The sequence below is a fragment of the Vulpes vulpes genome, chromosome 8 (genome assembly GCF_048418805.1).
Source record: "Vulpes vulpes isolate BD-2025 chromosome 8, VulVul3, whole genome shotgun sequence".
NCBI lineage: Eukaryota > Metazoa > Chordata > Mammalia > Carnivora > Canidae > Vulpes > Vulpes vulpes.
In genome coordinates, this window is record NC_132787.1 from 91,170,185 (window position 1) to 91,182,588 (window position 12,404).

The window sequence follows — 12,404 nt, forward strand, 5'->3', positions numbered from 1 at the left end:
GATCCCGCGCGCTGGCCCCCGCCGGGGTCTTCCCGTCTGTGAAAGCGGCTGATGGGGAGGTGCCGCGAGAGTGCATTGTGGGTGTCGGAGCGTTCTGTAAACGGTTTAAAGAGATCCAGCCGGATGACGTCAGAGAGAACCACAAAGTGGAAACGTCCCCACGGGAAATCTCTTTTGCCCAGGGAACCCCCGGGGAGGCCTGGAACGTGTCCCTGGATGAGCTGCTCACGTCTTCCGGAAAAGTGCAGGAATCTAGTTCCAGCTCCCCGGGAGACCATTTTATAGCTGAAGAAGCTAAACTGAGGGAAGCCAGCTGATTTGCTTATGATTATGCTAGTGAGTGATACAATGGGGTTTTGCATGGAGGCTCTTCATTCTCCCCCAGATCCGTGCCTGGGGCACAGGCCCCTCACCGGTGCTCCTTCGTGGATTCCGGGCATGCTGCCCTGAGGCATCCATGGTAGAAAGACCTACTCTTCGCTGAAGATTTATGGCTTCTAAAACCCTAGTTCTCAGCTTCCCAGCTGTCCTCTATCCTCCTCCCCAGGCCTGTAGTCTGCATCCCAGGCCCTGTCACACCACATGCTGGAGTGCAAAGCCTTGGGGCAACTACTTCAGACCCAGTGGACACATTTTCCCCATTACTGCAGATCTTGTTACTACTTGAGGTGCAGATATAGGACTGCTTGCCAACTCCTCCTTCTCACCCTAAGACTGCTTTGAACTTGTGAAAATTACCAGCGTTGAATCAGAAAAACTGAAGGGATCTGACCTGACAGAGGTCCCTTGCAGGAAGACCTGACAGAGAAGATGCACATGTGGGATCCTGGACAAAATGTAGAAGATTACTAGGGGAAGGGCTTGTCTTGAGGAGGGAGCGCCAGTGGGATGGCACAGAGGCATGAGTGAGCATAGGATGTGTCTGGAACCCACATACCTTCCACGAACTTTTTCTTCCTTCACTGGAGCCTGCTCTCTTCAATCAGTGGGAGAGATGCGGATACAGACAAAGTTTCTTCTAAGCTTCTTGTCCTCGATAGTGTAACTAGTTTCATATGATTTAAAAGGAACCCCTGCGGTTATTAAAAAAATATTTACTGAGGGACGCCTGGGTGGCCCAGTAGTTGAGCATCTGCTTTCGGCTCAGGGTGTGGTCCTGGGGTCCCAGGATGGAGTCCCATAGCAGGCTCTCCGCAGGGAGCCTCCTTCTCCCTTTGCCTATGTCTCTGCCTCTCTCTCTGTGTCCCTCATGAATAAATAAATAAAAGCTTAAAAAAAATATTTACTGAGCCACTGGGGCTGTAGAGATGCATGAGGGCAGACAGGGCAGACCACACCGGCTGGATAGCGCCGTCCCTATCAGAGACGCTTCCTACAGACCACAGTGACACACTTGGTGGGGCCTGGGACCATCTTCCCCACAAGCCAAGGGTTCTGTCTTGAACTAAACATTCCTAATGACTAGTGGTGTCACCAACCCGACATGATGTCACTAGCAACACAATCTTTGTCTGTGTCCACATCACACAATGAATTTTAATTTATCACAGGGTTCTGACCATTTGTCAAATTGCCATCTCTGGAGTCCAGGAGACAGGAGGATTTATTGGCAAATATACATGGAACCCCTAAGTGCCAGGTGCAGAGCCAGATATGGGGCCCCCAAAACAAAGCAAGATAAGATCCTTGCCCTCCAGGAGTTTAGGATTTTAGGGAGGAGAGGGATGAGCACATCTGTAGTAAGCACACAGCAAGCATGAATAGGAGGCAGAGGGGATTGGGAAGGGGTTGGATTTCTCAAGAGAAGCAGGAGCAAAGGCATGACAGTGGCAGTGCTGTCCTGGCTCAGGGTTCCTGTCTATGTCCACCTGTACTTTACCTCAGTTCTCAGAGTAGCCTCAATGAAGCTGGAATTCTGAGGAGATTTGAGCAGGGACTTGAAGGAGAAGCAGGATTGCTCCAGGTGGAAAAGGAGACATTCCAGGCAGAGACAACCATGTAGATGCCACGCGGGTGGCAAGCCAGCTTCACACTGAGGAGTGACCTGGAGTGAGGCTCTCTACCAGCCTGGCCAGGCTTTACAGGTGAAAACTAGGGTTGAAGTTAGTGTTCATAGGTGGCAGTGAGTCTGCGGTTACAGCACTGGAAACTCAGGAGATGGAAATTCTGAGAAAAGTAGAGAGGAATCTGGGAGGCAATGTTTGCAAAATCCTCCAGATTCTTATTTGATGAAATTCAGGGATAGAGCTTAATGCGTATGCTGGATACTAATTTGCCTCATAATTTTGAATCCCTGGTTTCCTGGGTTAAGTAACATGTCCACAAACTCAACCTCAAAACTTTCTGAGCCTGTGGAAAGTCAAAGGTGGGCCAGTCTTCTCTGTGTGGTGCTCCTGGCCATCAGAAGAGCGGTTGTCTTATAATTAGTCAGATTTGGTTATCCTGATTAAAGACATCAGTTTCCATGAATATTGGAGTTGTATGAAAGGTAGCAAATTTAGTGAATTTTTAGCAAAGGAAAGATATTTACTATGTGTTAGGGGTGCTCCTCCCACAAAATCCTGCATGTGGATAGGCCAGTGGAGGGAGGCAGGGCATTCTTCGTGTTTCTCTACAAGTGTAGAATCTTCAGGAATGCAGTGACATCTGTGCAAGTTGTCCTAGACTAGGAAGAGAGAGAGTGGTTTCCAGCTGGCTCTGCCCCTTAGAATAAAGTGACCATGATTTAGTTGCTTAATCACTCAGAGCCCTACTTTCCTGTCTGCAAAATGGGAACACTGACATTTGGCGCATATGTGCAAAGGGAAGAGGACAGATATGGAAGAGCAGTGGGAGGCCCCATGGAGAGAATCAGTATAGCTGTTCTGAGGTTGGGGCTGGCCCAGCAGAGAGGTACACACAAGGACATAAGGCTGTGCATTGAAAAGCATTTCTCATGATTTGCATAAGTGCATGATCCAGTTTTTTTTTCTGGCTAGGGACATTTTGAACAAATTTGCATGCTACCTTCAAAGAGCCTCTAATTTCCAGAGTCAAATATAAAATGCGTCACTGCAGACTCCTGCATTTGTATTCAAAGCTTACTGCCTGCCTGTATCTTGTCTGAAAGATTGAACATTTCCCCAATCAATTTAATCACATTTTGGATTAGGAGAGTTACTTTACCCAGGGAGGGTCAGACCTGTTTTGTTCTGAACAAGCTTTTCCTGTATGTCCTTGGGCCATTTCCCTCCTGTGTACTGTTCCCCTGCTAGAATGTGACCTCCTCGTGGACAGGTGACAAAGGTTTTTTTGCTTGGCCAAATGTGAGTCAAGCTCCCGAATCTTCTCCTATGGGCACTTCTAGATAAAATCCAGTTTTGGCAAGAACCCTGCTAAGTTAGTTTAACCAGAAACCCCTAGCCTCCATATCTTATCTCCCTCCATATCTTACTAGGTTCTTCATCTTCCACCATCTCCCAGGTGATGTCTGACCTCTTGGGCCTGTCTTCAGAAAGAATCCTGTTAGGTCGGTTTAGCCAGAATCCCCATTATCCCTCTTAGTTATTTTCCACCCACTGTCACTCCCACCCCCACCCCACTCCTTGGTTATACATTCCCACTTGCCCATGCTATATTTGGAATGGAGCCCTATTCTACACAAAGATCTCTCTTGCAATTGTCTGGAATAAGGGCAATTTATATTGATTTGACTACTATTTGGCTCTGATTTTTCTGTGACACGGGGCTAGGTATCCAGTTGCTATCTCTCCCAATAGGATAGGTGTTGCAGGGCAGCGACCTGAGGCTGCGGCTGGCAGGAGGAGGAAGGTAGAGGGAAGGATCAGGTCCTTGGGAGAGAAGCTGGGACAGTGGGACCAGGCACGACCAAACCTATCCTGGGAGGGGAATGTCAATGATCTATACTGGTGGAGAGGCAGTGGATGTTGGAGTTCACCAGTTTTTCCCATCGGACTTTGGTGGTTTCTATGGTGACGGGAGATGATTAGATTAGGAGTCACAAGCTCCTTCCAGCTTCAGACTCTCACAAGGTCACTCTCAAACCTTCTCTCTGCCTTTCTTTCTTAACATCTTTTGAGCCCCTCCCAGCTTCTTTTGGAGCAGGTCACTAGATCCTGGAAGCTGGTGTTTGGCCTTGGTCCTCTGGGAACACAATCAAGTCAGATCCAGATGAAGTACTGACTTCCAGTTACATTTGATTTCAGATAAGCAATGAGTCATTTTTTAAAATAAGCATATCACCAGTATTGTTTGAGGGGGTACACTTACACTAAAAAAATGATTCATTATTTATTTGAAATTCAAATTTAACCGGGCATCCCATATTTCATTTGCTCAGACTGGCAATCCTGCTGGTCTGGCACCCAGCTCAGCTCCTTTGCTCAGAGAGAATGAACCATGATAATGGCTGAATTGAATTGGTGTGTCATTAGGCAAATATCTTCCTTTGAGTATGCTGTTGAGTAAGCCAACAATGTTTTCCTTCTCTGACTCTGTTGAGTCTCTAAATTTACCCCAGCCTCTGGGATGTGGGGCTTGCAAAGGAAAACCCCAGGCTCCTGTATTTAATGCCCTTCTGACTAGAAGTGAGGGCATCTGTAGGGGATTTTAAGGCACAGCTCTAGAAAAAGGAAAAAAGAAACAAACCAAAAAACAAGACAGGAAACACGAATGCCAGAAAGTTGATGGTTGTTGAAGCTAAGCTCTGGAGACACGGGGCTCTTGTACTATTTAAAAATTTTTCTGCATGTTTGAAATTTTCCACAATAAAAACTGAAATGCATAATGTTTTCTAGAAGTTTTAGAAAAGTTTTAATTGAGTTATAATTGACATTTAATATTATATTAGTTTCAGAGGTATGACATAGTCATTCAATAATTATATGTATTACACAATGCTCACCTCAATTAAGTGTAGTTACCATCTCTCACCAAAGAAAGTTATTATAATATTATTGACGACATTCCCTACGCTGTACTTTCTATCTCTGTGACTTATTTATTTTATAACTGGATTAATTCCCTCTTAATCCACTTCACCTATTTTGGCTATTCCCTCCTTCTCCTCCCCTCTGGCAGACACCAGTTTGTTCTCTGTATTTATGAGTCTTGAACATGTAATCTCTAAGGCACTGACACATGAATAGATATATAAGTAAAGGGAAAACAATAAGATGTCTAAAAATACACCCAAATATATGTAGGAATCTAGTAAATAAAAATGTGGCATTTCAAATCAGTAGGGATTATTTAAATGGTATTGGGACACTTGGTTGGATATCTGGAAAAAATTTGGATTCCTCCCTCTCACCTTACACCAAAATTAATTTCAATTTGATAAACAATTTGATTAACTAGAGAAAATTTAAACCACAGAATTGCCAGAAGCAAACATGGAAAGCCATTTAAAAAATTGTGATAGTTCTGGAGGCAGAAATGCCTTTCTGAGTGTGATGTAAGACCTTGCATGGAGGAAAAAAAGCATAAGTAAAATCAAATATATTGACTGAGAAAAAATATTTGCAACCCATACCACAAAGGGCTAATTTCCTTGGCATTTAAAGAGGTCTTAAAAATCAATGTGATAGGCGTTTCTCCAAGGAGGGTACAGGGATGGCTAATAAGCACAGGAAAAGGTGCTCAGCTATGCTTAGCTATTAAGGGAATGCAGATCAAATGCACAGTGAGATACCATTGCACACTTACTAGAATGGCTATAAAAAAGTGGGGCAGAGAGGGGGAGATAACAAGTATTAGAGAGGATATGGAGTACCTGGAACCCTCATACACTGCTGATAGGAATGTAAAATGGTGTAGCTATTTTGCAAAACAGTTTGGCTATTCCTCAGAAGGTTAAGCATAGAATTACCATAAGACCAAGCAATCCACTCTGAGGTATTTGTCAAAGATAAATGAAAACATACATTCACCCAAGAACTGATACATGAATGCTTTATAGCAGCATTATTTTTATTTTATTTATGTATTTTTAGATTTTTATTTATTCATTCATGTGAGACACACAGAAAGAGGCAGAGACATAGGCAGAGGGAGAAACAGGTTCCCTGCAGGAAGCCCGATGTGGGACTCGATCCCAGGACCTCAGGATCACGACCTGAGCCAAAGGCAGATGCTCGACCACTGACCCACCCAGGTGCTCTATAAGCAGCATTATTTATGATAGGTAAGAAGTAAGAACAACCCCGGGGTGCCTGAGTGGCTCTGTTGGCTGAGCATCCAACTCCTGGTTTCGACTCAGGTTGTGATCTCATGGTCCTGGAATCAAGCCCTCTGTTGGGCTCCCTGTTCAGCAGGGAGTCTGCTTTCCCCCTCTGCCCCTCTTCTGGTCATGTTCTCTCTCTCAAATAAATAAATAAAATCTAAAAATAGTACAAAATGAGGTACCTTCACACAATGGAATATTATTCAACAATAAAAGGAAGGAAATACTGCTGCGCATTGTACATGGATGAACCTTGAAAATAATGTGTTGAGTGAAAGAAGTCAGCCATATGATTTTATTTATGTGAAATGTGCAGAATAGGCAAAACTATGGAGAAAATACATTAGTGGTTGCTTTAGTTTGGCAGGGGATAGTGAGGACTGGGTTTGGGGAGCAGTGGCAATCTGGGTACACTGTGTTATTTTAAAGGTATTATTTTTAAGTAATTTCTACACCCAACATGAGGCTCGAACTCACAACTCTGAAATCAAGAGTCACATGCTCTAGTGGCTAAGCAAGCCAGGTACTTGGGAAATTTTATTTATTTATTTATTTATTTAGAGAGGGAGGAAGTGAGAGAGAGAGAGAGAGAGATAAAGAGAGAGGGGGAGAGAGAAAGGGGGGCAGAGGGAGAGAGAATCTTTTTTTTTAAACTGTATTTTCTTTTTAAATTTTATTTATTTATTTATTCATGAGAGACACACACACAGAGAGAGAGAGAGTCAGAGACACAGGCAGAGGGAGAAGCAGGCTCCAGGCAGGGAGCTTGATGACATGGGACTCAATCCTGGGTCTCCAGGATCAGGCCCTGGGCTGCAGGCAGCGCTAAACCGCTGAGCCACCCGGGGTGCCTGAGAGAGAGAGAGACAGAATCTTAAGCAGGCTCCAGGCTCAGTGCAGAGCCCTATGCAGGGCTCGATCTCACCACCCTGAAATCATGACCTGAGCTGAAATCAAGAGTAGGATTCTTGACCTACTGAGACACCCAGGATCCCCTTGATTGAGAAATTTTAAACAAAGTATGACAATGTGATGTGGGACTGCAGGGAAACAGTTCCACACTGATGGTGGAAATAAAGACATAGAGTTTCTGAGGAAGGCAGTTTGGTGATGTCTATCAAATTTATACAGGCACACCTTTTGCCCCTGCATAGGGCTGCCTGTGCCTCGACCATCTACCTCTAAATAGATGTTTTTTGTTTTAAAGATTTTATTTGTTTATTCATGAGACACACACACACACACACACACACACACAGGCAGAGACACAGGCAGAGGGAGAAGCAGGCTCCATGCAGGAGCCCGATGTGGGACTTGATCCTGGGTCTCCAGGATCAGGCCCTGGGCTGAAGGCGGTGCTAAAGTGCTGAGCCACCTGGGCTGCCCTAAATAGATGTTTTACGGAAGAGGCCTTCAGTATTTAAGCTCTTGTGAGGTTGGGTTTTCCAGTGTATGAGATCAAATGAGTCATAACTGATAATCCTGGCCAAGCTACCTCAAGGAATTTATTCTAAAGGTTGTCTGATATGTGTGCTTTAGCAGTAGGATGCAACCACTTAAATGTCCATGAAAAGGAAAGTGGTTAAATACATGATGATCCCCTCATCCACTCCCCATAGGGAGTGCAGTGTGGCTTCCCACAGGAACCAGGGTGCTCTCTATGTGCCAATGTTCAATGATCTCTGAGACACTTTGTTAAGTTCCCTGTGTAGGAAATGTTACCATTTGTGTGAAAAGTCTTAAAAAATACACCCTTGTAAAGAGACAGACAATTTCTGGACAGATGTGTAGAAATCGCTAACACTGGATCCCCTTTTGGTGGGAACTGTGTGGGGGGCGGCTGGGGTAAAAGACTCACTTTTCACCACATACCCTTTATATATCTTTACCTATTCAAAAGTGATAAACAGAATAAAGGATGCAGTACGAGGAAGATGGTTCTGGGAATAAGAACCTTTCCTTCACATTCACTACTACCAGGATTGTGAGCTGCCTCCAGATGCACAGCTTCCCCAGAACACCAGGGAAGCTGGGATGTACAGTCTTGCCACCCAAGAGCTGGGTTACAGTCCTGGAGACACTGGATTCTAACTTGCTGTGTGTCTTTAGGCTGGTCACTTCCCCACTCTGAACCTCAGCTGGACCACCTGACAACCTAAGGACCTTCCAAATCCCAGGCTCTGCTCTGGCAGGTGGGCCATTCCGAGGTTCACCACACAGCCACTAGATGGCGTGCTGCCCCTGCTGCTGAGAGATGCCATGGCTGAGGCCCACCCCAGTTTTTAAGAACAATCAAGTCACCTGAGAGAATTCTCACGTCAAAAGCAAACCCCCATGTTGAGGATCATAGGGTGAGTGATTCAGAGAGATGCAGAATGACAAAACAGAAGGCCTGAGGGCTCAGGTGGGGGAGATAGTCAACTGTCCTCAACCAGGATGTTGGGGGCCAGGGCCAGGGAGAGTGGGGATGGTGGTACTGGCTAAAGGGGGGTGATGGGACCCCAGTCCTGGCTTGAGGTTTCAGACTTCCTGTCTGTTCAGGAACATCTTGGCGGAGGCAGGGAGCCTTGAAGTGAAATCAATGATGGGCAGGTCTGTTGACCTGTCTGAGCCTCTGTTTCCCATCTGTAAAATGGGAATAATAGTAATAATCATAGCTACCCCTATAGGGCTGGTGTGGCAAATAAAATAATATGTGCAGTTCTCTTAGTAGTCTCTGCCCTTGACACGTCGGAAGGGTAAGTGTAGCTGTCATGTGGAGGAGCTTCTACAAGGGATACCCTCTCCTAGGGATTGATGTCTGTCTCCTGGAGCCCATATGAGAGGTGGGAGGGCTTCTCTGAGGAAGGAGGTCCTCCGTTTGAGGCAGCAGTCTTCCAGAATGATTTTACAGAAGGAGCTAATCATTGCTGGGCTCCGAAGGCATTCCCTAGCTATCCAATGTAGACGTTTCCCAGATTTTACTTTTTATGGGGCCGTGAGAGGAAAGTATTGCATATCTTTGCTTAAAAGTGGTTCTGTTTAAATGTTGTAAAATGTAAACGCTATGGAATAAGAAGGGAGGATGGCCTTTTTAAGAAGTTTTTGGCCAAAGCCAGCATTTGAAACTGCTGGAAATCAGTAGGGCCGTTAATGTGCAATTTTGAGCGACTCTGGGGAAATGACCTTTTTCCCCTCCCCCGCAGCAGAGCTGGGCTTTAGCGGGCAGTGGGTGGGCAAGAAAACGTGTCAGGGGGTGACAGTCTTCTCCTGGCTGCAAAGTCACAGTACAGGAGGGGCCTCCTGACTCCTCGCCCCAGAGGAGCATCTCCCCACCCTCTGTGCCTGAGGAGGGGGCATCCTTTCTGCCACACAAAAGGGGCTCTTTGCTCACCGCATGAGGTTGTCCCTCCTGTAAGAGGCTTGTTTTCCTTTCCCCCAGGAAGGCATCCCTGCTTGCTTTAGGCCTCAGAGGGTAGAGTAGAAACTGGTGTTCCCTGTTTCAACAGAGAGAGACCCAAGGAGTGGCAGATCCTAGGCTTTTTTCGCTTTCTTTCTTCAAAAGGGTGTTCCAGAACAGCCCTGTTAGGATGTAGATTCCTAGGTGGTTTACCTAGAGGTTCTCAAAGGGCAGGTCTGGTGAGTTGGTCTTGGCAGGCCTTGACAGTTGCCCCAGCACTGTCTGATGAGAGGAGTCTTATGTGAGGGGTCCTGGAGCAGGGCCTGGAGGGTGGTACAGAGTGATCCAGAAGCATGCGCTGGGGAGAGCCAGTTGAAGGACCAGAGAGGCCCAATCTCAGGGATGCTGCCTGAGTAGGCTATTCTATCCCAAAGCAAAGAGTGGCCCAGTAGCCCAGGCTGAGGGCAATGAAGTAGAGGGGGATGAACACTGTATTTTCACTCTGGGCTCTGCTCCTTCGTACCTGTGTGAACTTGGGCAAGTCATTCAACCTCCCTGAGCCTTGACCTCATCTGTAAAATGGGGAGAGTGAGTTCTGTCTTGCATGGTGCTGGCATCTGGTAGGTACTCAACAGTGGCATTTGATCTCTTTGCTGTAATAGATCATTTTGACTTGGCTCATGGGTCCCTGGGGCAGGCTTCAGAGTGTCTGCTTGTGCTATGGGAATAGGGGACATGGTTGGCTAAGCCTGTGCCCCTCAGAACTCTGCCCATACACATCCTTCCCCTTCCAAGGACCCCCCACCCCAGGCCAACCTGGCCCAGCTCCTCCCCAACTCAGTCTCTCAGCAGAGCAGCTGGAAGTGTAGATTCCCATGACCACTTCCTTCTTATTGCCTCAGTTTTCTGATGAGTGAAATGAGGCAGGTTAAGATGCCTTTGGGGTTCCTTCCAGCTCTGGCCAAACCTGTGCAATGATTAGTCCTGCACTATGCTAGCTGAGGCAGGTGAAGGCGAGACACTTCGCAGCCCTGCTGTCCATGCACGCTGGGGCCCTCGCTGCCTCCATGCAACCCTCAGTGCAGCCTCAGTGATATGGGACAGTGTCTGGGTGCCAGGGTTACATTTCTGACCCTGAACTGACAGGAAGAAAGGGGACAAGCACTCTCCATGACTGTTAAAACCAAGGAGGCCTTTCAACTAGAGTCTGGCTCTGCTACTTCCCTTGTATGACTTTGGACATTTTATTTCAGCTTTCTACATTGAGGCTCCTGACTCACAAATGGTGGGGGGCAGAATCAGGTGGCCCCTTGGGAGCCTTTCAGTACTGGCAGACCCACACGGCTGGGCAGCTTGCTCTGAACCTGAGCTGTAAAGTTTCCCCATGAAGATCCATTTGGGCCTCATTGTTTCTGTGTGTGGAAGTGAAAGCTCCTGCTTCCCAGGTGTTTTAGCCATGGGACTTTGGATAAGTCCACCGACCTAGCTGAAGCATGGGGCCTTCACGGAGGGTGGGCACGATTTTAGCTGCTTCATAGGTTCAGGAAGCAGATTAAAGGGTTAACTGTAAAGTGGAGGGCTGGGTTTGGTAGATTACAAGGCCCATTTTAACACCTCAGAGCAGGGTGGAATGAAGGCAACTGATTTTTTTTTTTAAGATTTATTTATTTATTTGAGAGAGAGAAAGAGAGCAAGAACACACGAGCGCAGGGGGAGGACAGAAGGAGAGGGAGAAGCGGGCTCCCCACTGACCAGGGAGCCTGACTCAGGGCTTGATCTCAGGACCCTGGGTGGATGCTTAACCAACTGAGCCATCCAATTGCCCTTGATATTCCCTTTTGGTGCTTGAAGAGGGAATAATATGACAGCAGTATGGTTCAGGGAGAACACTGGCCCCAATATTTGGAGAACCTATTCAATTGCCTATCCCTACTCCCAGCCCAAAGCTGGCTCTGAGAGCATGGTGCCCATTGAGGAGGGACCTGGCTTTCCTGAGTTTCCTCAACGTTGGTGGCAGAGGAGCCAGGTGGACTTGTGGCGCTCACCCCTCCTGTCCTCAGCAGACTACTGCAGGCCTTTGCTCCTCCTCCCTGTCCTCGAGGCAGGGCTCTGGGGCTGCTGCTGCCAGGGGTTGATCTGTGGGCTGGAAGCTCCTGTGAAACGTGAGGCCAAGGAGAGCCAGGGAGATTCTATCACAGGGTTTTAAAAATCTTCTCCCTTCTGGGCTGTGCTAAAGGCCCTCCTTGGCCTCCCTGGCAGGCATTGGAGGGGCGGTGAGTAGCTTGTTTTTGGCTCTGGAAGCAGCAGCTGAGCATCCCAGGCCCCTCAGCTCTTGGAGCAGGGACTGCTGTGTGCTCCCTGGCACTCCTCTGTCTAGGCTGTATGGAGAGGGAGCCCGCCCCCCTCCCCCTTCCAGGGAGCAGGTGCATCCATCAGCCTGCACTTTGCCACCAGGTTTATTTTCTGGAAACTCTGAATCACATGCATTGTTCTCCTGTTCTGAAACTTCCCCTGCCTCCCTGTTGCCTATCTGTTAATATAGCCATTCCTCCTGGCCTGGTGGATGCCTCCAATGTCTTCTATTCTCCTCCTCCCTTTCCTCCTTCCCTCTGTCCCACACTTGCACACCATCTTTTGATGCCCGTGATGATCTAGAGAGGTAACCATGAAGGAGACAGAAACAGAGCTACTCTTGTCAGCCCCATTCCTTTCCCAAGGCAGCCCTGGGCTCTTCCCATTGTTCTGGATCCTTCTGAGAGCATTCCTTGTCTGAGCCCAGATTAAGCTCCTGTCTCTGAAGTG